Source organism: Protomyctophum bolini (genome assembly GCF_963924005.1).
Source record: "Protomyctophum bolini genome assembly, chromosome: 4".
In the NCBI taxonomy this organism is placed as follows: domain Eukaryota; kingdom Metazoa; phylum Chordata; class Actinopteri; order Myctophiformes; family Myctophidae; genus Protomyctophum; species Protomyctophum bolini.
Window position 1 is genome coordinate 8,670,240 of NC_137865.1, and position 27,242 is coordinate 8,697,481.

The 27,242-nt window shown below is 42.4% G+C and overlaps 1 protein-coding gene across 1 annotated transcript in view; it reads left to right on the forward strand.

The window, feature by feature from the left end:
* The first annotated feature begins 335 nt into the window (after positions 1–335).
* tspan9a (tetraspanin 9a) overlaps positions 336–27,242 on the forward strand; it is a 255,026-nt gene continuing 228,119 nt past the window's right edge. Inside the window, exons 1-2 of the mRNA XM_080761379.1 lie at positions 336–482; positions 26,950–27,017. The gene's annotated coding sequence lies outside the window, so the exon portion shown is untranslated. The remainder of the gene's footprint in view (positions 483–26,949; positions 27,018–27,242) is intronic.

The following is a 27,242-nucleotide window of genomic DNA, read 5'->3' on the forward strand; positions in this document are numbered from 1 at the left end:
ATTGACAATGTTTACATGTACATAAAAATGCACATAGTTATACATCACCATCAAAAGGATAAATGCAAGAAAGCCAACGGCTTATTTCCATTGCAGTCCCTTAGTTAAAAATGAAATACCAACCCTGAACCCTAAAATATTCAAATGAAGCTGGGGTCCTGACACGCCTGTAGGAGTCACCAACTCCTTATTTTACCAACTTCATTCAGCACTTCCTCAGGCAGCTTATTGTCCTGCTACTGACTTCACTTCATCACGTTGACGCAGGATCGTAATATTTACCGCGTAGTGTTCTATGTTTCTTAATAGGCTACCCAATCTCTTCCGGAGGAAAAGCGAATGAATTGTAAACAACTTCGGAGACTATAGAGGCGGTTGGAAGCTTTAATTTGGCAGAGTCTGAGGTTTGCGGTGTAAAAGTTCCGTGGCAGTGATTAAAAGTCGACAGGTTACAGCCGCCGCCGATAAAGTCACTTTACCAGGTAAGAGCAACGTTTAATTCGTTTAAAAGCAACTTAATTCTGGTCTTCAGGGATGTAGCCCAGAATTAAACGTTGCTTTAATGATAGTAAATAATAAAGAGGGATTCCCTCTGGGCTTCGTTCGCCGAAAAGACCAAATGTTTATCAACAACAACAACAACGCGTCGCAATTCTCGCAATATTTTTGTCGAGCGACACCGCTCTGTCTTGACGAAATGACACGACTTGAAAAGAAATTACTGCCACCTGTGTGTGCTTTTACTGCTTTACCTTTTGACTGTATGCATGCAGCATCATGACAGCACTCACGTGCCACAGCCCACATACATGCACAGACATTGGACATGACAGTTTGTATTTGACAGTTTGCATTTTATTGACACTTGACCAGTGGTGGAAGAAGTAGCCTATTTGTTACTTGAGTAAAAGTATCAATGCCATAATGTAGAAATACTCGTCTGTTACATGTACAAGTCCAGAATTCAGAATGTATAGTAAAAGTACAAAAGTATTGTCATTAAAATATACTTTAAAAGTACCAAAAGTGTATTTCCAGGGCGTTGTGAGCTTGTACATCAGCTATTTTCAATACTGTAGCAAAAAGTACAATATATTTTCCTCAGAAATGGAGTGGAGCAGAAGTAAATATATTCTCCACAAAGGTACAAACTAAAAATACTTCAAAAATGCAAATAAGTACGTACAGTAGTAGTATTTTCTTACTTTATTTACACTGCACTTGACCAAACAACAAAAATAATGTTAAAGTTGAATGTGTTTCTAACTCCCCATGGTCACTTGTGCATAGCAAACGGATTCACTTTCAGTCTTTCACTATTATTGGCTTGTATTATTAGTAATCTGACTGTATAGGCATCCATCCTAACCTGGCTTGCTGTGCAGGTGAAAAAGAAAGCGACAAACAAACAAACAAACATAACAGCTATGGCCATGTGGGATGTTTGAGAGTTCAGCAGCTAGGAGGTTCTCATCACGGAGAGCCTCTCAGGAATGTCAGGAATCACCAACATCATCTGAACACTTGACTAACAACAGCTGAATGAGACGTTGTATGGAGGATGCATACTTTGAGCAACAGTTGTCTCCTAACCCTCGTGGGAGGATGGGTGCAGTGCTAAGTCACTGTGACTCAGTACCGTCTGAGACTCGACAGACATATACAGTATGATATCTTCCAACCCGCGATCTCTAAAAAAAGATTGTTGGTGTTTTTTTCCATTCATAAACCGAGACCCTGTGAACATCTTAATTTCTTGGTGCCCCTGGTGTGATTTCAGTTTCCATTGGAATGGTCTTGTTTTACGGCCTCTATAAAGCCAAGCAGTGACTTTGTGGTGCATCTCGTCTCATTGCTGTGATGTGTTTGCCACATGTGCTGCTGGTGCGTGTTGTTGGCTGTGTGTGCTGTGCAAGTGTGCCTGATTTGAAGCCTGTGGAAACCTCACTTGTCCTCTGCCGCTTTGCCGACCCCCTCTGGGTAGAGCTGGGGTGTCCGGTCTGTAGTAGCTACTGTTCAGGGTGAGTTAGTTGTCTTTTGTGAAAGTTATGCCACTCATCGTGATGTTGGTATTTTATTGCTCCAAGCCACAGAGTGAATTATTGAATAAATATTGTCCAGCTTTTTTTATTGTGCTGCATTGAATGGTTTCGTTCTGGCTTTGTTTAAAAAAAAAAAAAAAAGTTTCCCACCAGTCCCCTGAACAAACAATCTCCTTTCCTTGATATCACATGCTGTGGAAAGAAAAATGGATATTTCACACTCCCACGGGGGAGGTGGTGAATTCACAGGGGGGACGTTATGAAAGAAATGCAGCAATTGTTCACTCCCGATCCCCAAGACACAAGTCAAACGTAGTACTTAAAGAGATTTAAGTGATTTTTACATGACGTGGAGGCTCCTGTATTCATATTCTGGTGCATGTTGGGGGGGGGGGGCATTTCTATATGAGTGATGGTCTAACAGTGAGGGTCTGACCTCGCATTCCAACCTCTCTCAATTACCCTGTTTAGGGTCATTGCTCCTTTGAACCCGATTTGCCCCAAAATATGAACCTTTTCTGCTTGCATTTCTCTGTGGGCGGTAGATAGCAACTTTCACTGGCTGTATACAGTATATGTGTGTCTGTCTGTGTGTGTAAGAGAGAGAGAAATAGAGAGAAAGAGAGATTTTCTTCACCCAATCGTCTTTTACTCATTATCACAAATTGCAAAACATTATTGGCCTTTTATAACCAGCCCAAATCCTTGGTTTGCTGCCCTACTTGCCAGCCGGCATAAAGGAAAAGTATAACCAGCCCAAAATAGGGATGTCAGGGTTTAAGTGGTTAAAATCTACTAATCTGCAACACTACTTACATGACATGGAAAAAGTGACAAACATTACATCGAGAACCATTGCATTAATCCCCCCCATCAAAATCTACGGGACACACCCACCAGTGAACTTGACGCAGAGAAAGAGCTGTCATCTGCTTTCCATTGTTTGCAGCTGCCTCGTTTTGCACACTGAAGCCAACACAACACTGCAAACTCCAGAGTGTCCTTTAACTCAGAGAGTGTCCCGCGAGTTGAATTAGCACTCCTGATTTTGTGATCAAAGACCGACTTTCCCCACAATTAACTTTAACAGTGGCTGTGTTTGTAATGATTAGCAATCTTAAAACTGTGGCTGGACATTAGTCACTGTCTTTTAGGGCAAGCCACTAGACAATTGTGTCCAGTCATTAGCATGAATAACGGTAGTGTGAGAGCCCTGTCTGCGTTTGCCTGCCTCCCTCTGTGCTTTCTCTGTCCAGCTTGGTCATCATCACGACGGTCAGCTCGTTCATGAAGGTTCCCATTCTCTGAGACAAGGGGGCTGGACGGTACTGGCCAGATCTCGTTCCATCGGACCCCACACAATGGATGAGCTGTGCTGCTACATCAACATTTTCTCAATTTTCTCTCTCTCTCGTTCTGTGTGTGTGGTGTGTGTGTGTGTCTGTGTGTGCTCGTGCTCGCGTGCGTGTGTGCGTGCGTCTAGCCACAGCCCTCAGGGCCAATCAGCAACAGGAAGGGCTTGTGCTGGCTCTGTGTCTAACGTAGACTGACTGAGATTTGAGATATCTGCGTCTCGCAGCTTCTGTCCATGCGGGTGGCCTGCCCGCCTCTGAGTGGCTTCTCTTTGCATCTTGTCCCTAAACTCTTTTCCAGGCAGAGGGCAATTAACTAGAGCACTCATTTGCAGGCTTAAACTGACAGTTAAAGTCAAAGTCCACCCCTTTTTATGTGCCCTTTACTTTGGGCTGTTTGCAGCCATGAAACGCTTCAGATACATACTGTACGACGTGCAGTATTTCCCTTGCCTCTAGTCAGATATACATACACTGCCAGCAGCACATTCTGTGCCTATATTTTGACACCGCTATTTGACCACATGCAGTTGTTTACAGTGCTCCTTGCAGTCTATTTCAGAGCCAGGGATCCTGCAAGCTTGTGGGGACAATTTTAGGAAAGCCTCTTTTCCTATAAACACGTGTTCACGCTTAAATGTCATTGTGAACTGTGGGAATGAGGGGGAGCTATACTTGTATGTGGGAGTCAGTCTTGCAGTATGTATTGTACAGTATTTGTTTATCTGTGAGATACTGTACAGTGTACCGTATGTGTATGCTTTGACACCGTATTTGAAAAGTATTCACAGTGTATTCTGTATACTGTACTATTGACTCAAAGATAATCAAAAGGGCCATTGAGTTATGATACACTATTGGACTGCATGGGTCATGCATGTTTTGAAGGAATTTCTGATCTATGTTTTTAATGACAAAAAACATGCGCACATATCACTTACTGTAAATATACTGAACTGAAATATACTTTCTTGTACAACAAATGGCCAGTCTACAAGCTCACAGTCACAGTCACAGCGTGACATGACCTTTCCGCAGTTCCTCATCCACAGAGATGTGTCTGCTCCCACTTAGTCTGCTTTCACACAGGGATGGGTCATACAGATATGTGTCTGCTCCCACTTAGTCTGCTTTCACACAGGGATGGGTCATACAGTGGGTTCTTTTTTTGGGCCTCATGCAGCTCGTAGTGGGATTGTTGTGTCAGACTTGTTGACTTAAATGGGGGAGGGCTTCCTGCCCCCTGACAGCGGATATGACTATAGGCCCGTTCCAATTGCCTTTGTCTTTGTAGGTGGACTGAATGTCGGGAAGTGGGCCTTGATTTCATCTGAACTCTTGAGATAGTATAGTATTGTACAGTGTATTGTATGTCTTTATATGTCTTGATGAATTGAATAAAGGAACACGATGGAAACAAGCCCTCAGGGCTTTTTGTTTTATCCTTTTAGCATTATTGTATTGACTGTACTTTTTGTCAATCAATCAATTAGATTCGTTATTTTTTGTCCTTGTGCCCTTTTCAGACTTCCATATTGTCAGTCTGTATGGGGAATATTGCTGATAGCCTCAGGCCCAGTCTTTACTCATCTGCAAATAGAAAAGCCTGGTCATGACCTAAGTCAGAAAGTGTCTAGCCGAAAGCAGGGCTTCCAGTGTTCCCTGGAAGTTGTCATTTTTCTGCTTCCTCCAAATAAGCACTATTTATAGACAATCGACAGCGTAGGTATTGTGCATGCATGCATGCATGCGTGTGTGCGCAGGGGGTTGTTTAATCAGGAAAGCAGATTACTCAAATCTGAATGCATCGGCCATTCAAAGTCACGTCATTGTAAACGTTTTTTTTTTATTATTCCAGAGGGACAGTTTGTTGCACAGTAAATACAATCATCATCCTCAACAGTCAACACAAACAATACACAGGAGAAGCACAGATTTACACACAGTCTTATTTTTTTTTTAAAGGCCTGATAGCGGCAGGGACAAAATGAGTTTAACAAAATCTTGGTCCTGCATAAATATTGGCATATTATTATCTGTGATCCTGACCAGAAGGAATAGCGTCTTCATACTGTACAGTTGGGAGATTTTTAAATGTCAATATTTGCTCCTGCAATTTTAATGCACATTCTAAAAAAGTTCCACTTTTTCAAGTAATGGCTGATTTATAGTTGGCTGTGCGCAGGTGTCTCACACCGAAGATGGCAAATCTACAATCTCACAATGCGTCGCACTGTGATGCTTTGTGGGCTTGTAGATCTGCTATTCTTTGTGCTTTGCAAAAAAGTTTAAATCAGGCTGTAGTGACTCAAACCAGCATATACTGTAGCACAGATTGAATCAAACATTTTCCATATAGTGGTACATGTCAACGCTAAAACGCCTTGTATACATGCATCATACGCTGATGGACCTTTGCAGTTTGCACGAACAACATCAGTATTTGGTCCAAAGCTTATCAATCATTTTGTATTGTAATCACTTCAACAGCCTTGCAATCAATAACGGCAGGAAGAATAGAGGGAGGCTTCTTCCTAAACTCAATTATCATCTATCAGTCTATTATTATCCTGTGTCCTTTAGTCAGCTTTCTGCACTTCATAAAATGGTAGCAGTTTATTGAGCGTTAGTGAGGTCAGTCTTGGAAATAGATGCAGTAAATAGTGCAGTGTATGAATGGTAGACCCGTTTACAATGTGACACGTTTGGTTCATGTGGCCCTGCCGCTTTTTTCTTTAATCACATTAACCCCATTTTCAAAGTGTTTCCCAAATTTCCCAAATTATATACTTTGCATTTCCCCCTCCTACAGAAATATCATAAATGCCAGCTCTTAAAGCTCACATGTCACCATGTGACATGTTGAGGGCATTGTCCCTCATAGACTTAGCATTGCGCCTCAGTTTCCCAGAAGCCCTGAGAACCCTGTGTGACTGATTATTTTTCTGTTCACGTGATCCACTCTTCTTTCACCTGTAATAAATAACACTTCTCAAAATGGTAATGTCAGGTTGATGGTAGTTCAAACTTCACAATCTCTATCCTGCCATGTCATGCAAATAGTTTCAGAGACACAAAGAACATCTGCTAAATATGCCTAAATTGTAGAGGCTGCTAGTATCGGGGTATACAGTATGTTACTGTGTTACTGTAGGGATGCCACAAACACGAAGCCTTTTGCAGCGGTGCTCCTTTTAACATACAGTGTGTTGCTAATCACAGGTATACTCGTCCTATAAATTAATTACGCGGGGCTCGTCTTAAGGCGCTATAAGAAAGCCTTGCTGTGTTTCATTTCTGTAATCACTCTGGTTGCTATAGGGACGCTTGCTAGGGCCTCGCCTGCACTGCTTTTGCACGACCAACTCCATATAGCTTCTGTGTTAGCCACGACCTTTGCACCCTCTTTTCTCTGAAACTACGCCGTTGTCCGTGGTTTTGAACAGATCTCGACGTTCCTTTTTTGATTATCCGGCGATCACGATTGGAACATTGGCGTTTTCTAGAGCAAGGATTGGCCTCACTTTAGCTCGCTAGCGTTGATGCAATCGCTACCCATTTTGTCCACCAGGTGGCACTCAATGTTAAAGTAAACCTTGATGTTCTCTGTAAGATTTGACATTCCAATTACACTTTGAGCAGCTTTTAATGTCCCCACTTACAACGCAGACGAGTAGCGAGAACCGGTGAGTAGTATTATTGGCCACACACTGATTGGCCACACACTGCAGCAGCGTGGATACCACCCCTCCTGTCCTGTAATTGTGAGTTTGTAAAATAAAGTGGGGGGCCCTGACAGAGTAATTGGGCATCCGACTCTGAACCGGCTGGGATTAATCGTCCCCAAGGAGCCTTGGTGCCAAGGCACAGCCAGCCCTTCGTCATGCCAGTTGTATAATCAAACGCACCTTTTGTGAGGCACAACGGAGAGCCTGGGGACTGTTGGCGCGAGGTCCGGGAGAAGACTGTAAACACAATCCAGCCTGTATTCAATTTACGCATGTATTTAGTTTGTTTTTAATTTGTTTGAGTTTAACCACTATCAACCTGGCGTCCCACAAATTAAAACTTAGCAAAAATAGCCTGTCTACAAGCTCACACTGTTTTGCGATACGTCAGGTTGTGAGTTTGTAGATAGGCTAGCTATTTTTGGTGTGCAACATACTGCAACAAAGTCTAAAATAGGGTGATTAATAATCTAACTTTCTAAGAGAGTCTAACTTGCAAATACAATGATTGAATTGTGCAGAATTTACAGTTCTTACACAATACATACAGTATAGGCTACATACTGTACTGGTGCAGAATTATTAATGTTAATTCGTGACTAATGTGCCAGTGGAATTTAGACAAAGGCACCATCTCAAGTCCCATTGGCTCATTCACTGATTGATACATTACCTGATTGACATATTTGCGTATTGACATCCACTGATTGATTGACCTAGTATGAGGATTTCATAGATCGCATCCTGCAATCTGATGAGTGATGAGGTGTACCAGTTTCTTCTGGGACTAATAAATCATGTGATAGCATTACTGTGTGCAGAGATATTTACCTTTTTATAACCTTAGCATCCCTACTTTGGTAAAATTTAACAATTACAAAAAAAGAGAAGAAATCATTACAAAAGGGTTAAAATAGCAGATCTCATCGTGCCACTCACACAACACGTCGCAAGGTGGCGTAGAACGCACGAGCGAAACTTGGCATCTCACGCTGTCATCTGTGTCATTGCATCTCTGTGTTCACTCATAAAGCCACTGGGTGTTGAGAAACCACCCGCACAGTGTGTTCCGTGTCTGCCATGCTTTTAATGGTAGCAGATGGTCTCATTTTCTACCCCTGACAGCTATATTTGAGTTGTCATTAGAGCATCTAGTACAAGGAAAAGGCTGGCTGAGCAGCACTGCAGCAGTCTGCCCTGCCACGAGTCATCAGTGCAGTGGATTGTATGTGTGGTGAGGCTTGTATAGTGTGATGATGAATGTTGAGCATAAGTTTGAACCGACCTATACGCAATATGCATGCTAAATGGTAAATGGTGCATTTATATAGCGCCTTTATCCAAGGCGCTTTACATATAGATTGTGCATTACATTCACCCATTCACACGCACATTCATACACCGATTGCGGCGGAAGCCATGCAAGGTACCAACCAGCACATCGGGAGCAATTTGGGGTTCAGTGTCTGAGCCCAAGGACACTTTGACATGTAGACAGGAGGAGCCGGGAATCGAACCGTCGACCCATGGACCTCTTGAGCCACAGTCGCCCTCCTCCTTTGTTGGGCCGCTGACCTTGACCTCATACAGGCCTCTCAGTCTTTTTTTAAATCAACTTGACATTCAAACCTCCACGATAGTTACTTGCATTGTACAAATTTTATATAAAAAAGTATAGTAGGCCTACGTATGTAACTTTGACCTGTGTTACATAACAAACAATCCTCCAACACTCCCTGCTGACAGGTGCCACCCCCAGAGGACCTGCAATCGGCTTCCCTCCCCCGAACACGGGCCAACTTTTTCTCGCATAGACCCGACAAAGAACTGACAAAGGCACCCCGGTGGATTTGAACCCACGACCTCCGTGGTGGTATGGTGTGCAGGGACTTTACCACTGCGGTGAAGAATCTTTTCTCACAAGCTCACAATGGATGTGTATGCCAGTTTCTCAGTGTCTTCCCCGGGCCCATAAATGGATGCCCTTTTGATGACCCCTAAAAATAGATACCGTAGTTATATATATAGATGTATTCGGTGTCTTCCCAAGGGGTATAATGTACGCGGTATATAATACAATAAAAGCACTGGATGCAAACATCCGTTATGTGTAACCACTCTCACCCTTATGTGTGCATGCGTGCATGTGTTTGTGTGCGTGCGGCCGTGCGCGTGCGATTCAGTCATATTGTGAGTTTAGTAACATGTTCAGCTCTCCGGTTTCAGATGAGTGACCTTGTGTTTATTTAAGAAAAGCAGTTGAAGGCTGCTGGCAGCCCATGTCAGCAGATCCATTCAATGGGTCTATTCCTGAGCAAACACTTCCTCTCTCGCGTGTAGCCCATGTGACCTCGCTACACAGACGCTGGGCCAGCGGGAGACGGGTTTATGCATTTTGGCCATTAAGTGAATTGCTGTTGTGTGATTAGGCAGGACATTTTCAGTATACATCTCCTTGTTGACGGACAGATGGGCAAATTGATACAAGCTTGTGCATGCATGCATCAGCCATATTTCCGTCCGCTATGTCGTTTCAGGACAGAGAGTGTGTTTACCTAGTGATGCTGCATCATTCTCATCATATACATTGGCTACCCGGGCTACTGTAACTTCTGCTGTCGCAAGAAGCTTATGGTTCAAATAAAAAATAAGTTGAAACGGCAAAGGATTAATTCATACTAGAATAAAGAAAGGAGCCAGAATGGAAAAAGGAAAGAAACCATACAACTGTAACCAAGTGATCACTTACAAAAGCAAAACTAAGGGGCGCCCCTCACTTCACACAAGTGTGATTGTTTTCACCAAAGGAGGGCTGCTATAGACCCACGGGGACAGTCAACAATGTGTTTAACGGGTTTAAACTGGTTTTGGGTACTGTACATCGTCTATGTTTCTGGTTCATGTGAACGGATTTTTGGCACTGCAAAAATGTCTTATACAGTACTTGATTACCCCAGAAGGGACGTAATGGGTAGCAATAGGTACAGTAGCACTATATTGTACAGTTTAATATTATTTCTTTCAAGTTTGGCACAGAAGTGGCTTTTGTTTGCCACAAGTAGTATGCTCTTGCTGTTGTCACTGATCTGAAAACGGTTTTCATGGTATGTGGTCCGGTCTGGCTCAGGGGAGAGGACACCCCTGCCATGCATGTATAGCTGTCATGACATGGGCACTGTTGGAGGTGTGACAGCCCTGGCAGGAAGACCATAATAAATTATAAATGAATCGCATTTTTATAGTGCTTTTCCAAGTGCTCAAAGCGCTTTACCGTCTCTCTGTGTAGAATAATTCAAACCATTTTAAATTAATAAGGTACAAAGGGATTTCATTATAGGCCCAATCAAATACGTTTATTGCAGCACTGCAGGGTAATTCAAAGCTAGCTTTGCAACTCCAGGTCTCCAGCGTCGTCTGACTCTCAGCCTTGAGTCAGTATAATATATTAAGTTTACTTTTCAGTGAAGATGTCATTTTCCAACAAGGTTACTACAGAGGTGCCTCATTTAATGGAATAAAGAAAAAGAACATAGCCGAGATATGCCTTAAATAGAAAGAATCCCTGTTTCGCTCCATATCTAAGAAGACACTGTGAACAATGAAATAACCCCTTTTATTATCTGCACATGTCATGTTCTCTCTCACACAATTGCACCTGCACAGTATGATTATTCTATCATATGCAGTTATACCTCATGCATATTTTATTTGTTAACTTTTATAACAATACACTATAGTTATTGTGATAAAACAACATTCTCATACACCACTATTTGATTGGTGGAGCTTGTTGCGGGTGATCCAGTACACACTGGTCGACACCACATGCAGATATGTACAGTACACGTAGGCCTATGTCATAAACAGCAGTTTAAAAGATAATATATATTTGTATATTTATAAAAAAAACAAATGAATTAATCACAGAGAAAAACAGCCCTAGTATACATGGACCTTAAATACTGCCTGAGAGGCCAAAGAGAAAGAAGACTTTCTTTCTTGACCACCTAGAATGATGCACACCACCAGCCCAATTAAGGGTCAAGCACCGGTAAAATGATTCATGACAAACGTTTGAAAGATCTAACAACCATTCATGCTACTTTTGTAGATAAAAATGTGATTTAACAAACATCCTAAAGTCCTACGGCAGTGGCATTCAAATGGTGGGGCAAATGCGCCCCCCTTGTGGCCCCTGGAAGATTTTTATTTTAATTATGGTAACAATAAGAGGGCTAATGAAAGTTACAAATATGGTGTGCGCGATATGAAGTGTGAGATTTCCATAAGTCACTTTAGACTAGACTAGAACTAGACCTTTCGCGCCCACACTGTGCGGCCCCCGTCACACACAATCATTCTACAGCTGTGGTTGTGGCCCCCGGGCCATAATCTAATTGAATACCCCTGTCCTACGGTATGTCAATGAAATGTTGTCCTACAACGCTGCTATATTCAGTGCATGTTGTACATACTTGTGGATGGGTGCCCTAGCTGGCCTAGACTGCCCGATACAGTTGGTTAAGTAGACACGGCTAAAGCTCCCCCAGCGACTGCATGACATCTGAGAAAGTGTGGAATGACCTACATGTACACAGCAGGTTGTTATGAGGGTGAAAGATGCTTTGCTTTTGGTCCTGGGAGTGTTGTTTGTAAGCTCGCACTTAAAATGCCCTCTTACACTGAAGAGCCTTACATTTTAAGAAGAGGGCCTTGATCCTGGTTTTCTGTTGAAGGGTTTGTTATGATGGTGACAGCTACAGATGCTTTACTTTTGGTCCTGGTAGTGTTGTTGGTAAGCAGCTGAACACTTAAAACTGAAGAGCCATTTAAGAAGAGGGCCTTCACAATGGTTTTCTGTTGCTTGGGTTCAGAGTTTGTTTGTACCACAGGATCAAAAAACTGTTCCACCATCTCTGAGTATTGTTGCCATTTCGGCGTATAAGCAACATTGGCCTTTTTTTCTGTAGAGCTTGTAAATCCCCACACACACACACACACACACACACACACACCAGGGACCAACACACACATTTTGTGCCAGGGACCAACACACACATTTTGTGCCAGGGACCAACATCAACATGTACCAGATTTGTGTTAAATGTTAAAAAGGTTTCACTCTTTTCTTTTGTTTTTTTCTTCTTTTTTTTCAACATTTGTTTTAAAATAGCAGATCAACAAGCTGTAGTTTCTATTTTCAAATAGTCAATGCATATATACAGTAGGTTTAAAGCGCTCATGTGGTCAGTAGCCTCGGTCCCAGGCTTACTCATCTGCGAAGAGAAAAGCCTGGTCACAATATAAGGCAGAGAGTGCATAGGCGGAAATGTTGGGACGGAACATCCGCCAGACGTATTTCCCCCGGATACAATATGTTTTGGACCAACACAACATTTGTTTCATTCACGGAGAATGTAAACGGATTTGTAAAGCGTCACCGTCATTTCCTTGAGCGGTACTTCTGCCAACATCCCGCTACTTCCGCCAAATTTCAGCTATCCACTTTACACTAGTCTACAGCGTATATTCTGTTGTGCCCAGAGTGTGTGGCCAGTCACTCTACAGCGTATATTCTGTTGTGCCCAGAGTGTGTGGCCAGTCACTCTACAGCGTATATTCTGTTGTGCCCAGAGTGTGTGGCCAGTCACTCTACAGCGTATATTCTGTTGTGCCCAGAGTGTGTGGCCAGTCACTTCTTCTGGGCTTGTTTTCATAGACATTTGCTTATTGTTCTTGCAGAATCTGGCTGGCGCTGGTGAAGAATAACTATACTACAGTATATTGTTATCTTGGTCGTTTATATCTAACCTTTATATTTAACCATCACTTATAGTACTTATAAATATAATACATTATAACTTATGACATGATATTTTATAGCGTGTAGGAGCCAAGATGTCTCAGTTGACTGAGAGCTTTTGTTTTGGTACAAAATATATGGTACGATATGAAGTGTGAGATTACCATAATGACAATAATATACTTATATTCAAGGGGACTTCAGTCACTTTAGACTAGACTAGAACTAGACCTTTCGCGCCCACACTGTGCGGCCCCCGGCCGTCACACACAATCATTCTACAGCTGTGGTTGTGGCCCCCGGGCCATAATCGAATTGAATACCCCTGTCCTACGGTATGTCAATTAAATGTTGTCCTACAACACAGCTATATTCAGTGCATGTTGTACATACTTGTGGATGGGTGCCCTAGCTAGCCTAGACTGCCCGATACAGTTGGTTAAGTAGACACGGCTAAAGCTCCCCCAGCGACTGCATGACATCTGAGAAAGTGTGGAATGACATACATGTACACAGCAGGTTGTTATGAGGGTGAAAGATGCTTTGCTTTTGGTCCTGGGAGTGTTGTTGGTAAGCTGAACACTTAAAATGCCCTCTTACACTGAAGAGCCTTACATTTTAAGAAGAGGGACTTGATCCTGGTTTTCTGTTGCAGGTTGTTATTGTTATGCTGGTGAAAGATGCTTTGCTTTTGGTCCTGGTAGTGTTGTTGGTAAGTTGAACACTTAAATCGCCCTCTTACACTGAAGAGCCTTGCATTTAAGAAGAGGGCCCTCACCCTGGTTTTCTGTTTCTTGGGTTCAGAGTTTGTTTGTACCACACACGGGCTCAAAAAAACGGTCTCTTTGAGTAGTGTTGCCATTTCTGCGTATAAGCGACAGTGGCCTTGTTTTTCTGTAGAGCTTGTAAATCCCCCCCCACCCGGCACAGTGTATATTATGTTGTGCCCAGAGTGTGTGGCCAGTCACTCTACAGTGTTTATTATGTTGTGCCCAGAGTGTAATAGTGTATGGCCAGTCACTCTATACAGCGTATATTATGTTCTGCCCAGAGTGTATGGCCAGTCACTCTTCTGGGCTTGTTTTCATAGACATGGTTGCTTATTGTTCTTGGTCGTTTATTTCTAACCTTTATATTTAACCATCACTTATAGTACTTATAAATATAATACACTATAACATAACTTATGATATTTTGTAGCGTGTAGGAGCCACGATGTCTCAGCTATAGGACTGAGAGCTTTTGTTTTGGTACAGTCTGTCTAGTGAGCGTCTTCCATAAGCAGGACTATTACTAAAACATCATCATTTTACATATTGTGTTAATCATTTAGGAAACAGCGGTATAGTATAGGCGGGAGGCTCCTGTCACAACTGTTTCACAAATGGCACATTAGGACACCATTTTTAAGTCGTGAGATTTTTTCTTTTGCTTTAATCCATGGGTTCTATGGTCTGATGATCCCTGCACTCGTTGGCTGAACTACCTTACCACCGATCTGTGTCGGACTGTGTGTCTAACTTACTTCTCCCCATGATATCAATCGTGTACATTAAAGCATAACCATCACCACTAGAACATTGTCTCGACACCTATTGTCTCATCAATTGAACCAGAATTCCTGGTCAGTGGTCACTGGTGGTCCTGCATTGCTGCGCTGCTACAATAATCTGCAACCTCAAATATCATAACAAATACCGTAGTTCCCCAGCCTTCCAACCATTCCAATTACACCAGGTATTTCCAGGGTGCAATAGGTTTTATTTTGTGACTTGACTTGCGTTGTCAGGCTATACAAGAAATGCAATTTTTACTTTCTGATGATGCAAAAGTGTTGCACCTGTGTTATGTTATGTATGCAAAACAGTTTGTGTTTAAATATAAATACTATTTAGATTCCATTGCCTTGGCTGGAAAGCACAGCCGGGGCACATTGTGGGTTCATAATTGGTCTCTTCAACCAAACATTTACCTGCTTATTCACTCAAGCAGTTCTTTGTTATGGAGAATGAAAATGATTGGGTATTGAATAGCAATGCAGCAAGTCGGGGTGACTCAGTGGGGTGAATATTATTGCGGTGTTGAATTCAGCAGACCATATTAAACACTTTGTTCAATGCTTTCTAGGAGGATGCAACCTGTAATATTATGCCATTTCTTTATTTTTTTTATTTGATATATTCAAGATACAGTTAAAAAAAGAGCTGTACAGAATTGTCAGGATTGCACAAAAAGTCAAAGACTTCATTCCATTGTGGTCCAAATAAATACATATATATGGTACAGTATAGGAAGAACATGCGTTGACTAAAATCACAATAATAAGGACATTACAACGACACCATCATAGATCAATAAACAAAACAATAAATACATAATAAATAGATACATTTTTATAGACCATAATGAGTCTCAGTTGTTGTACTCAGCCTTCGACTGAAAGCCAATTTAATTCTCTAAAGTGGTTAGCACCAATGTGAGTTCTTGCCAGGGGAGATATATATTTTTTATTAATATTTAATATCTTGTCAGGCCATTAGATTAGAAGATGGATACAAGTAACTAACAAGCATATTGTGGCTCGTATCAACCCTACAATGACCACAATGACTTTACTGTATGAAGGCGTCAGTTTGTCTATTCAGGCCGTCTGACGCATGACACCATGAATAACACCTTTGACCACTTTCAACCTGGCATCCCTAAGTTGGGTTTTCAAAAATGTTCATAAACTTCCTAAACTTTTCTTTTCTTATCATAGCAAAAAATGTTGGTCTACATTAAGAGTTCACAATGCATTGCATGCATGGTTATGTGTTGTGAGCTCGTTGATCTGCAATTGATTAAAAAATAAAATAATAATATGTACAGTTTTTGTACCAACTATAATACAGTAGTATAATGCATGAGTTAGTCATGCTTGTGTAGTGAAGTTGTGAGTGTTGTGTGGGCACACACTTAACATTGTTGTGGATCTTGGGTGTTTGTTTATAATGCCACTCGGTAGTCGGTATAGGGTCTTGGCCCAGGGCCAAGGGCTGCTTGGCTGTCTTCCCCCCCCCTCTCCCTCCCCCGTGCCCAGCTGACGTGGAATGCTTGACCCTTTGACCCCTTCCCTCCTCCTCTCCACGGCACAGCGGGGCAGCAGGAGGATTGACGGGGAGGGGAGGTGCACTCCTCCACCCGCGCTTGGAGCTTTGTATGACACACCTGTTTGCCATGCCAATCAGGATGACCCTAACACATGCATACTGAGCAGCAAGCGTGCATTCATTCATTCAGCGCACGCTGACGGAAAAGAAAGTGGTGCTTCTCTTTTTTCTTTTTGTTGTTTCATCATCGGGCGCTAACTGGGACACCGGCTGAGCGTGTGAACGTACCCATTAGAACTTACTGTCAGGTGTAAAGGAGCAACTTGGACACTCGGGCATGAAGGGAGCATGAGTTAAGTCCGTTGCTCTCCCCAGGTTGGCGGAGGGTGTGTAGAGCCCAGGATCACAGTAGATGATTGGCACAGGGGTGAAAAATGGGTTACAAAATCGTGGGATAAAAAATATATATATATAAAAATAAAGAAAAAGAACTTACTATGTGTTTAAAGACAATTTGTGATCTTGTAGACTGGCTAGTATAGTGTTTAAGACGGTACCACCAATAGAAAATATTAGACGGGTGTAAAGTTAAGAGTTAAACATACTCCGATGCTCAGAAGGCAACTCTGAAGTGAAACCTAAGGCGTGCTTGTATACTTCAGTATAGATCCACTACTATCGATGCATGATACCATCGTATAAGGAGTATAACCCATTCTGACCTGGCACCCATTTTGTTGTTAGCATCATGTTATGCTTTAGCTATTGAAAAATAGCAGATCTACAAGCTCATATCGCGCCACCGAGTGGCGCGATACGAGCTTGTAGGTCTGCTATTTTTGAAAAATCGAAGAACGACTGACATTTTTAGAATCTGATCTCAGGTCAGAATGGGTTCATCAGACCAGTGTGTGTCCAGTGCGGAAACCTCGTATGAATCTGATCTCAGGTCAGAATGGGATAAGCATAACCTCACGGGCAATAGCATTGCATGGGAAAAGTTAAGTGTATAGCAGCACCAATTGGCCATAGCACTGTGCATCGATGACTGCATGGATGGACGGCCAACAGCCAATCACTGATGCACAATGCTACGGGCGGCCAATTGGCACAATGCTAGATCTAAATGGCAACCGCAGAAGGCCAGTGGTACTGTGAAAGTGACAAGTGTTTTCATAGAGGCGTCTCCATTCAAATAATGATTCTAACTTTAGACATTGTGGGCTGGGAATGGACACATGCATATATGACTGACCTCAGAGAAGGAGACTGCTGTACCAGCACAGCTGTGGGAGTGAGGTTCGGGGGCTGAAGATCCCTGTTCCAACTGATGAGTCATTATTTGTTGGCTCTCTCAGAGTCTGTATATGCAAGACTTGGGCCAAGACCTTTAAACTCTGATTTATTGCACACAATATATCACTAGTTCACGTATGATGCGTCGTGAGATTGTAGATTTTGATGAATTGTATACATATATGTTGGCTTGTGAAACAGGACATTTCTCACAATGAGTACTTTATACTTTTACTATATTTGCAGAGAAGGCGCACTTGACTCAAATACACCAGAGTAAGGCCAAGTGTGGACAAGGACGGATGCATGCGCACCACACAGACAAACAGTCTGGTGAGACGTACAGGAGGACACTAGGCAGGAGGCAAACCATAGTCCTAGAGAATACTAGAGATATAGAGACCTCGCAGTGCCTGCAAGTGATGGCTTTCCAATCTGTGCATTCGTCTATAGCTGGAAGCCTGGATGAGAGGGGCAGTGATTTGGCCAATCACTGAGGTTTGAAACATTCTAAGAAGGTGAGACCACCTGATGACCTCTCTTCCAGGCCAAGGCTTTATCCAGTAGAAATGGATTATAATCGCATCTTTGATGTATTTACAAACAAAAAAAGTATATTTTGATGCCAAGTCAATTTTGATTAGTGGACTTGTAATAGGGTTTTCTACATTGCAGTTTTGATACTTTTAAAGATAATTAGTAGCCTACTTTTTCCACCACTGGCGGAGGAGTCGAGAATGAGATTGCTCGAGAATGCTCAAGAGTTTGCTGTTAAGCAATGCCCACTCGCCAGGCATGTAATTGGCTCTCTGGCTGCCCTGCTGTCTAATTGCATATCAGCAGCAGCTTAATCTCCATCATGACTGTGTGAAGCTTGAGAGAAGATAACTGTTGAGCGTGAACCATCATTTTTCATTTCTCCAGACTCACACATAAATTACTATATTTAATATGCCCCTGCTGTGTGTGTCTCAGAGGAGCTGTGCCAATCATACATTATATTTAAATCTAAATGAACGTAATTCCATTAACTCCTTTGAGATATTAACCACTTAAAACGGTGGTCCGTGGATTAAAAGCTGAATAAATAATGTACCTTGATATGAAAAGGGTTGCAAACCATTTACATTAATTACCCTTTATTTTAGAGAAACGAACTTGAGTTACTGTACAAACTGTACATGGGTGGCTTCTTCCTGTCTACACTGCAACATTGAAAAACATTTTAAAATAGTTAAAATAGCCAATCAACATTGACACACTGTGAGCTTGTAGATCGCTATTTGAAATATTTTACAATGTTTTTCAAAATAGTAAAAAAAAAACTGCAAATACATTTAGGGATCAGGGGTCCCTACTATTTTTCACCCCAAAATAGTCATTGCGACACATTGTGAGCTTGTGGATCTGCTATTATGTTTTAGCTAATGTCCACCCCAGAATATGGATGGTGGTGTTGACGCAGCTAACGACGTCTTTGCCTGATTCATATCTAAGGTTGCTTTAGGGTAACATAAAATCAAAAGCTGAAAGAATCAAACTACGTCATGCGTGTGTGTGGACACACGGGACACAGTGCCGTGCAGTGTGGTGTCCAAACGTTTGCACAATAGTCCATTCTGTCAAAGCCACTTTCCACTGCTGACTGACTGGGGCTGTTCTGATGATCAGGCTAAAGGTCTGTGGTGAAGTCAGGCTTCACTTCAGCGTCATGGCACTGTCGTATACTGAAGCCTATAATTGAGGAGTGCGTGTTGACCCAAAGGTTGGTTAGTTTACCAACTTCCCTGCTCCTAAAAGACCACAATAACTCACCAAAACCCACTTTACTCGAGACCGGGGCCTTAACCCATTTTGACCTGAGATCAGATTCATACGAGGTTTCCACTGGGGGGACACACTGGTCTGATTAACCCATTCTGACCCGAGATCAGATTCTAAAAATGTCAGTCGTTCTTCGATTTTTTCAAAAATAGCAGACCTACAAGCTCGTAGCGCGCCACTCGGTGGCGCGCTATGAGCTTGTAGATCTGCTATTTTTCAATAGTTAAAGCACAACATGATGCTAACACCAAAATGGGTTCCCGGTCAGAATGGGTTAAATGACTTGGCAAAATGTGCCCATCGTGTCCCATCTCCTTAGTGCTGTCGTTCCTCAGCATTTCACCATCGGCCTGATTTAGTTCACTGTTTAGCATCCGTGTCGTCACGTGTGTTGTAAAGGGTACGTGGACGCATGGTTCCACGGGGGGGGACAGGGACAGGACAAGGTCACAGTCAGAAAATAACCTGGCAACCTCCCAAACATTATTTGGCAACCCCCGGGCCAACATAGCCTTTTCCCCATTAGTTATTCCTGTGCATTTCTCTTGTTAACATTTTTTGGTAACGTGATATATGACATCACATGCATATAAATAGCTCTGGTTAGGAACTTCCAGAATCGTCCAGATAACTTTTTTTTTGTTTTTATTACAAACGTATTTCTTCGATCCACATGAGAACATATGTGACGCATGTGTGGGGCGCAGACCACTTTTTATGGGTAGAGAGTTATTTTGTTTCCTATATTTAGTTTTTAATTACTATTCAAAATATTTTCAAAACATTCCCCCCAACATTCACAATCTTTCATAAGCTGCAAACAAATAATAATATATAAATAATATATATTTTTAAGCGCATCTACAAACTCACAACATTTTGTGAGCTTAAAGATCGGCTAATGGTACTTCCACTAGTTTGGGTCCTGGGGAGACATCACATTTCTCTTTTGGGTCTGTCAATGAATGCTGGCAGAGTACAATCTATAATTTATGTCATGACTGGGTCTGTGTGACAGTTGGGGATTTTCCCAGCAAAGATCTGAGATTATGGCAAATGTTTATATATTATTGTAAAATATTGCAGCTTCTGTTTATTGCCCTTGTTCCATGTAGGAATATTCAGTTGACAGATGGTTCATTTCTTAGCCAACATAGCCTTTTTCCCCATTAGTTATTCTTGTACATTTCTCTTTATCATTTTTGGTAACGTGATATGACATCACATGCATACAGTAAATAGCTCTGGTTAGGAACTTCAGAATCTTCCAGATAACTTTTATTTTATTTTATATTACAAATGTATTTCTTCGATCCACATGAGAACCCAAGCCTGTTTATGGCCATTTCTCCCCTTTCGGCGAGTTGGCGTAACGACAACAATGCAATGTCAGATGCATTAAAGTGCTTTTAATTGACCACAATAGTGCGCAATCCTGCACAGATACCCCCAGAGGGTCCGGGGCCGGACCACACAATAACTGCTTTAAAGCCGGTATGGGATTAGCGAGAGCACCGTAAACGTGGTCGTGAAGAATGCATCCCTCGGGGGACTTTAATGGAAAGGCTGGTGTGTCGGACGAGGCCAGTGGAATACTGAGTGAGCTATACCAGAATGACGGAAGGCTTCTACAGTGAATGGTCTGTTTTAGAGAGTCAAGACGCTTGTCTGTGAGAAGCTGTAGTGTAGTATGTGTGTAGCAGCAGGTCTGCTGTCCCTTATACCGAGGTACTGGAGTCTGTGTAGAGTGGCGTCAGTGCAACAGCTCCATTCCAACAGAGCCTTGGTGTGTGAACCTCTAACACAGCAGGGGTTTTCAACCTGTGGGTCGCGACCCCCTCGCCCCACCAACTTATTTTGGGAGGTTGCCTATAGATTATTTTCTGACTTTGACCTTGCTGTAACTCCACTATGTTTTTGCGATAACTACTAACTTTGTGTAACAAATTAGTACTTTTCCCAATTCAGTAACGCAGAACACAATTACTGCAATTTAAATGGGCTCATTTCATAGGATTATAGTCACCAAATATACCCGCACTGCACCTCAATTGCACAATGGCATTTTTGTAAAGCAGTAATTCAGTTACTTTTTTTTGTACTATTTACTGTAACTAACCAGTAAGACGCCTTACAGGCGAGAAAGCGACCGCAGGGCTGAGACACTCTAACGGAATAAGGTCACTTACTATGTTTTCAGTAACTCGCTCAACACTCCGTATGAACGCCGGGGAAGATAAGGTCTCTATCTTGCACTGATTGGTCAGATACGGCAAGTTCATCACCCCTGCGTGTCCATTTATAGTCCACTTAACTTGGAAAATAAAAAAGGCATGTGTGGCAAATTAGAATAGCACAAGGGTCACTCCCGGGTGAAAATAACTTCACAACCCCACTTGGCAGTTGGCACACACACACACAACACGGCCATAGAATCACTATTTCAGCTATGGACGTGTGTGGACGTGTGGACGTTTTTCAGCAGCTATTACGGCATACATAGTTCAGCGTGCTCTCATATCTGCCCCTAGGTCAGGATGCATGCTCGGGAGAGTAGAACAAATTGTATCACTTCTGATTCAATCTTCCTTTTTGGAATGTGGATGGCTGACCCTGCGGCACGGGGCCATCATCCAGTGTTCTCTGAGTATATTTACTCTCTCCCACATCTCTCTCTCTGTCTCTCTCACACTCACACACATACGCATGCACACACGCACACATGGACGTGCATGCTCATACGCACACATTCACAGAGGCAGGCAGATGGGGTAGCAAATAGAGAGAGAAAGTGATGGGTGTACAGGGATTACTGACCGAGATAACTACAGAATAAAACAACCAATCTGTTACTGTGCATTGTTATCTGTCAATATGTGGAGGCTGGAAACGGCTCTGTTTGAAATGGAAATTGTTTGTTTAGAACCCTCTGTGAGTCCGTTTTAACAGCTTCAACCACGTAACTTTGGCAGCACAAGATCAGTGAGCGAGATAAACACTGTTTGATTATACTGGAATTCCTGGAGCTTTCTTCTGTCTTTGTGCAGCTTAGCTGTTGGTTGTTAAGCAGAATTCGTGGCAACTTGTGATGCTCGGTGATGGAAGAAGTACTCAAGTAAAGTAAAAGAAAGTACCTCAACATTGTCCTTAAAATTAAGTACAATACTTGAGAATAAATATACTTAGTTACTTTTCGTCTCTGCTGATGCAGCACTGGGAATGAGCGAGATGAATGAGGAACCAGAGTGGGAGAAGAAGGCCAGTGAGATCTGGAAAAAAAGGAAAAGAGAAGGAAAGTGGGCAGACAGAAGGAGACCATACTTCTAAGAATATCCCAACTGTCTCTCACGCTCCATTCTGTCTCATAATAAGCCGACATCCTTGGGGAGAATAGAGGTTATATCAGGGGGATGCGGTATACTGTATGCCACCAACTTGACAACCACTTTATGCCGAGGAAAGGGCTTGTCTGCTTTTCATTCAAATGACTCTCATAGAGTACCATCTTAGGACATTAAATGCTATTTTTATGTTTAATAACAGTGGTATTGTGTGGTTTGAGGGTCTCCCCTGAGACTGGGGTGTCGGGCGGGGTTGGAGTCATACCAAATCCCGGGCAGAGTCATACCAAAGATGAGAAAACGGTACCCAACGCCTCCCTGCTTGGCAGCGAGCATCGAGGGTTGGAGTGTGTATAAGTCCCTGCTGCAAATTGGTGTCATTTCGTCCAGGGGGTGTACTCAAGTTGTACCGCTAAGGAAACCGGAGACGGCGTCCAATGGTCCACATGGCTTGGGCATCTACTTTACGTACTTAACCTAACCACTTGAGAGCTAAGTGGTCCACAGTATAGCATCCCTATTCTGGGGTGAGCGTTCAGCTTGTGATCTACAAGTTCACAATGAGATGCAGTCTTTTAGATCAGCTATTTTCAGCAGAGAGATTTGTTTGTAGAGGGAAATATTAACAGACCAAATATATTCTCGTTTCTCTAAAAAAAAACGTAACGAGGATTTGTCATTGGTTTCCTTCATGCCTGTAGTGAAGCTTTGGTTTTCAGATTAAAGTTAAGCAGATATAACAAGCTTTGGTCTGGTTCACATTCCCAACCTGTTGAATCAAACATAACTCTCCGTAGGAAGGCTGTCGGGGCTAGAATTAACATATTAAAACTGTACATACTGAATTCTGCATGCAAAGTACTTGCCGATCTTTGCCAAGTGATCAGAAGCTGAGCCCACGGGTCACAGTTTCTCCCCGCTCTCTTGCCAGCACCTGAAATGGGTTTTTGATTTATTTAGCATTTGAGCTTGACATCAAAGATATGGTGTTTTGGCTTAGCAAGAAGGGAGACTTTGTGTAATGAGGAAAAAGAAAATCCTTTCACAGAAAATGTGAATTTCTACTGAAAGTGAACATAAGAGAATGTCCCAGGGGAAAGTAAAGAGACAAACATTATTGTTTTGTTGTTATTTTCCCCTTTTCCATCAGAGTAGTGGTGAGATTTGATGAGGGAAATGCTAAATCTTGGCGTTTATTATGTTCCACAGGCTTATGGTTTGGAGCAACAACAACAACAAAATGACTTGTTTTGCATTCTGTTGGTTGTAATAATAAACCGATAAACAAACTGGCTTTTTGCTCAAATAATATTCTCTTACATTTTTTATGTCCTTTTATTATCCTCCCTCTTTCAATGAGTTTTTTGAGCGGTGAGCGGTGCCTCTGCTGCATTACGCAGCTATGTGTGTCCGTATCAAGGGGGGCAGTCAGACAGATATTTTGTGAAGCCACTAAGGAAATGAAAGTTCATATAATGGCCTGTTGTGGCGCTGTCATTGGACCCAGAAAAACCCATAGCCCCATAGAAGTCCATGTATTTGGGCCCAACTTCACCTAGACTGTATTACCTTAATAAACATGGTCATGAATACTTTCTTCTTCCAGTCACTAGTTTAAAGTCTCATTTCTAATGTCATAATATTCTTTTTGGAAAATTATGGTCCCATTAATTAAAAAAATGACCATAAAGTCGCATATGTTCTGAGGGGCGTGGCTACCGTTACAGTCTATGATAGGGATTCCCCACCCACTCGAGTCAAAATAAAAACCAACGGAGAAGAAGGGGGGAAGTCTCGCCTCGTTGTCTGGGCCAGCCAATGGCCAGCTGGGCCAAAACGGATCTAGAAAGATGGCGACTTCCATTGCAAGGACTGACAGGCTTCATTTTACGTTCATGTTAGACCCGGGGAACGCTTTGTCCATATTTTATTGTCCGTATGTATGTACAGTATGTGTGTACGTGTCCGAACTAGGCCGGCCCCCTGGGCGCGCTCCTGGGGGTGTGGATGTTCCGGGGACCCCCGGACACAGTACAGGTAGTTGCACACTGGACACGTTTTTCAGATTTTTAGCTGCGTTTTTCCGTCGTTTTGTGTCCAGTGTGCAATCACCTTAACAATGTTATTTCTCGAAGATTTTTCCCCAAAATAATCAAAGTACAGTACAGAGCTCAGTGCACACTACAATACAGTACAGAGCACAGTACAGTACAGTAACTATAACAATGCATGTATAGTTGCACCGCTCGGCTCACGCTTAGGTGTGATTTTGCTATTCAGTACTCTTTTTGCTCTATACCTCCTTTCATTTTTGTTCTTTGTCAACCCTTACATTTTACTATTAGAGCGTGCATGTCGGAGCTATATATATCGGGGTGGCTGTGGCTCAGGAGGTAGAGAAGGTCGTCCAATGATCCCTGGGTCGGCGGTTCGAATCCCAGGCTCCTCCTGGCCACATGTCGAAGTGTCCTTGGGCAAGACACTGAACCCTACATTGCCTCCAAGGAGTCGGTCGGTGTAAGCTTGCCACCATTGGTGTGTGAATGTGGGAAGTGAGGACGCCGGCGTCGACTGTTCGCCGCTTCACCTCCCAATGTATGAATGAATTAACCATTGTAAAGCGCTATGAAAATGCAATTCATTATCATAATTGGCAGAGAGAAGCCACCGGTCTAGCATATAAACACTGGATGGATAATGTAATGATAGGACGCCGAAACCCCCAAAACACAAGGAAACTAGACGCAGCATATATTGGGAGACCACATTTGACAACGTTAATACTTTAAAACCATGACACAAGTGACAGCAACATGTATCGCATTTCTTTAGCTATTATGGTCATCACCACCAAGCCATAGGTTTATTATAAACCTGTGGTGTTATTCATGAGCACATTGCCTGCTAAGGATTTTGTCTCAAGCCAGCTGGGTCTCTTCAATCTCAGTGGTGGAAAGTAACTTAAAGTAAATTTACTCTAGTAGTAAGTACTCTACTTAAGTACAATTTTACAAGAGTATTTTCTATTTCTATTTCTATATTCTAAGTATACAGTATAATTTTATACATTGATGCCTCGTGAAACGGAGAACTTTAACTTTTGGTACTCTTAAGTATATATTGTGAGGTCAATACTTAGTACATTGACTCAAGTAAATTTTGATTACCAGACCTTTTTTCCACCATTGTTCAATCTGCAGTCTCTTTCCCCACATGGACACTGACTCATGCTGGACGCTGCTGTGTCTGTCCGGCAGCATCTCTGTGACTGCGGTCTTGACAGGACCAGCTAATGTTTGAAGCACGCTGTTATTTACTTATCCCAGCATGCCTAAAATAGCCGCCTCCTCCGTGGCCCCCGTCAGACGGCCGGGTCATTTCATCGGAACGCCGACATGCGGGCTCGAGTCTCATGATGACACGCCGCCTGTAATTGTCTCGTCTCTCTGATCGTCAGGCTGCATGTCCTCCTCAAAGAGGGGAAGATTTGTCCATTTTATGGCCATTATTAGAAGCATTATTATCTGCCTGATGGTAGCATTCGTACTGCATGTACTGTTTTTATCTGTGCTATGTTTCACTAAAACGCTTTTACACACGCACGCACGCGCGCTAGGGCATTCACTTCTAGTCATTTTTACTCATTGCCTAGTTGTTTAACTACCTATTATATATTTTAAAAAAATGTACATTTACAAATGGTGTACATTGGTGACTATAACTATAATCTACCTGATCTTGAGGCCTACAAAATAAAATAAAAAAGAAGAAAAACTATATATTTTTTTCTTCTTATCAACTAGTCAACTACTACCAACAAGGTCGACTAGTGGATTTACTAGTCGACTAGTAAACTAGTCGACTAGTAAACTAGTCGACTGTTGCTTAATGCCCTAACACACACACAGTACGTATAGGTGGTGGAAAAAGTACTTTGTTGACAGAAAAGGAAATTACTGCTACAGTGCCAGTGTGCCACCTTACAAAACATCTGCCTTGCAGATGTCGTGTGCCGGTTTCTTAGCAGTACCATACTGTATGTGCTTATATCCTTTTTGTGTTGTACTGTATACTGTACAATACCAAAAAGTAAACTATAGTTTCAGACATGTTTCCTGGTCCTCACAAGAGAAATGATGATTTTATGGTTAAAAAATAAATATATATTTGGAGATGTAGCCTTACGGTATTCAGGATATGATTGGGCCTTTAGCGTAGAAGTTAGGTTTATGGGTAGGGGTTAGACATTACACATTATTTATTGTGGTGGGATGGGGTTGCACACCAAAAATAGCAGATTTGCAAGATCAGTTTGACAAAAAACGGGTACAAAAGTTCCTATTAATGTTGATGTCCTCACAAGTATATCAATGCTGCGTGCGTGCGTGTGTAGTATGTGTTTTCCATCAGTGTGGTGATTTAATCTATGCAGTCGGGGCTCGCCCTCTGTTTTTCCTCCTGTGTTTGACAGGCTGTCACCGGCGTCACCGGCGTAGCCTGGGATCCCGTTGCTTCTGTTTCCGACCACATCTGAGCCTGGTAAGGAATGACATCACCTTTCCTCCAACTCCACTTGATGTTCCTTGTTTCTTTTTTCCTTTTTTTTCCCTCTTTTGCGCTGCTCTGCTGGCAGGTCTGTCCCCAACCGACCGTTCTTTGAAATGAAACTATTGTGACACAAAGGATGTTGGGTTTTATCGCTGCAGACGTGATAGTCTGCCATGTACCTTATGACAGTGGTTCCAACCCCTTTTTTCTTCTCCA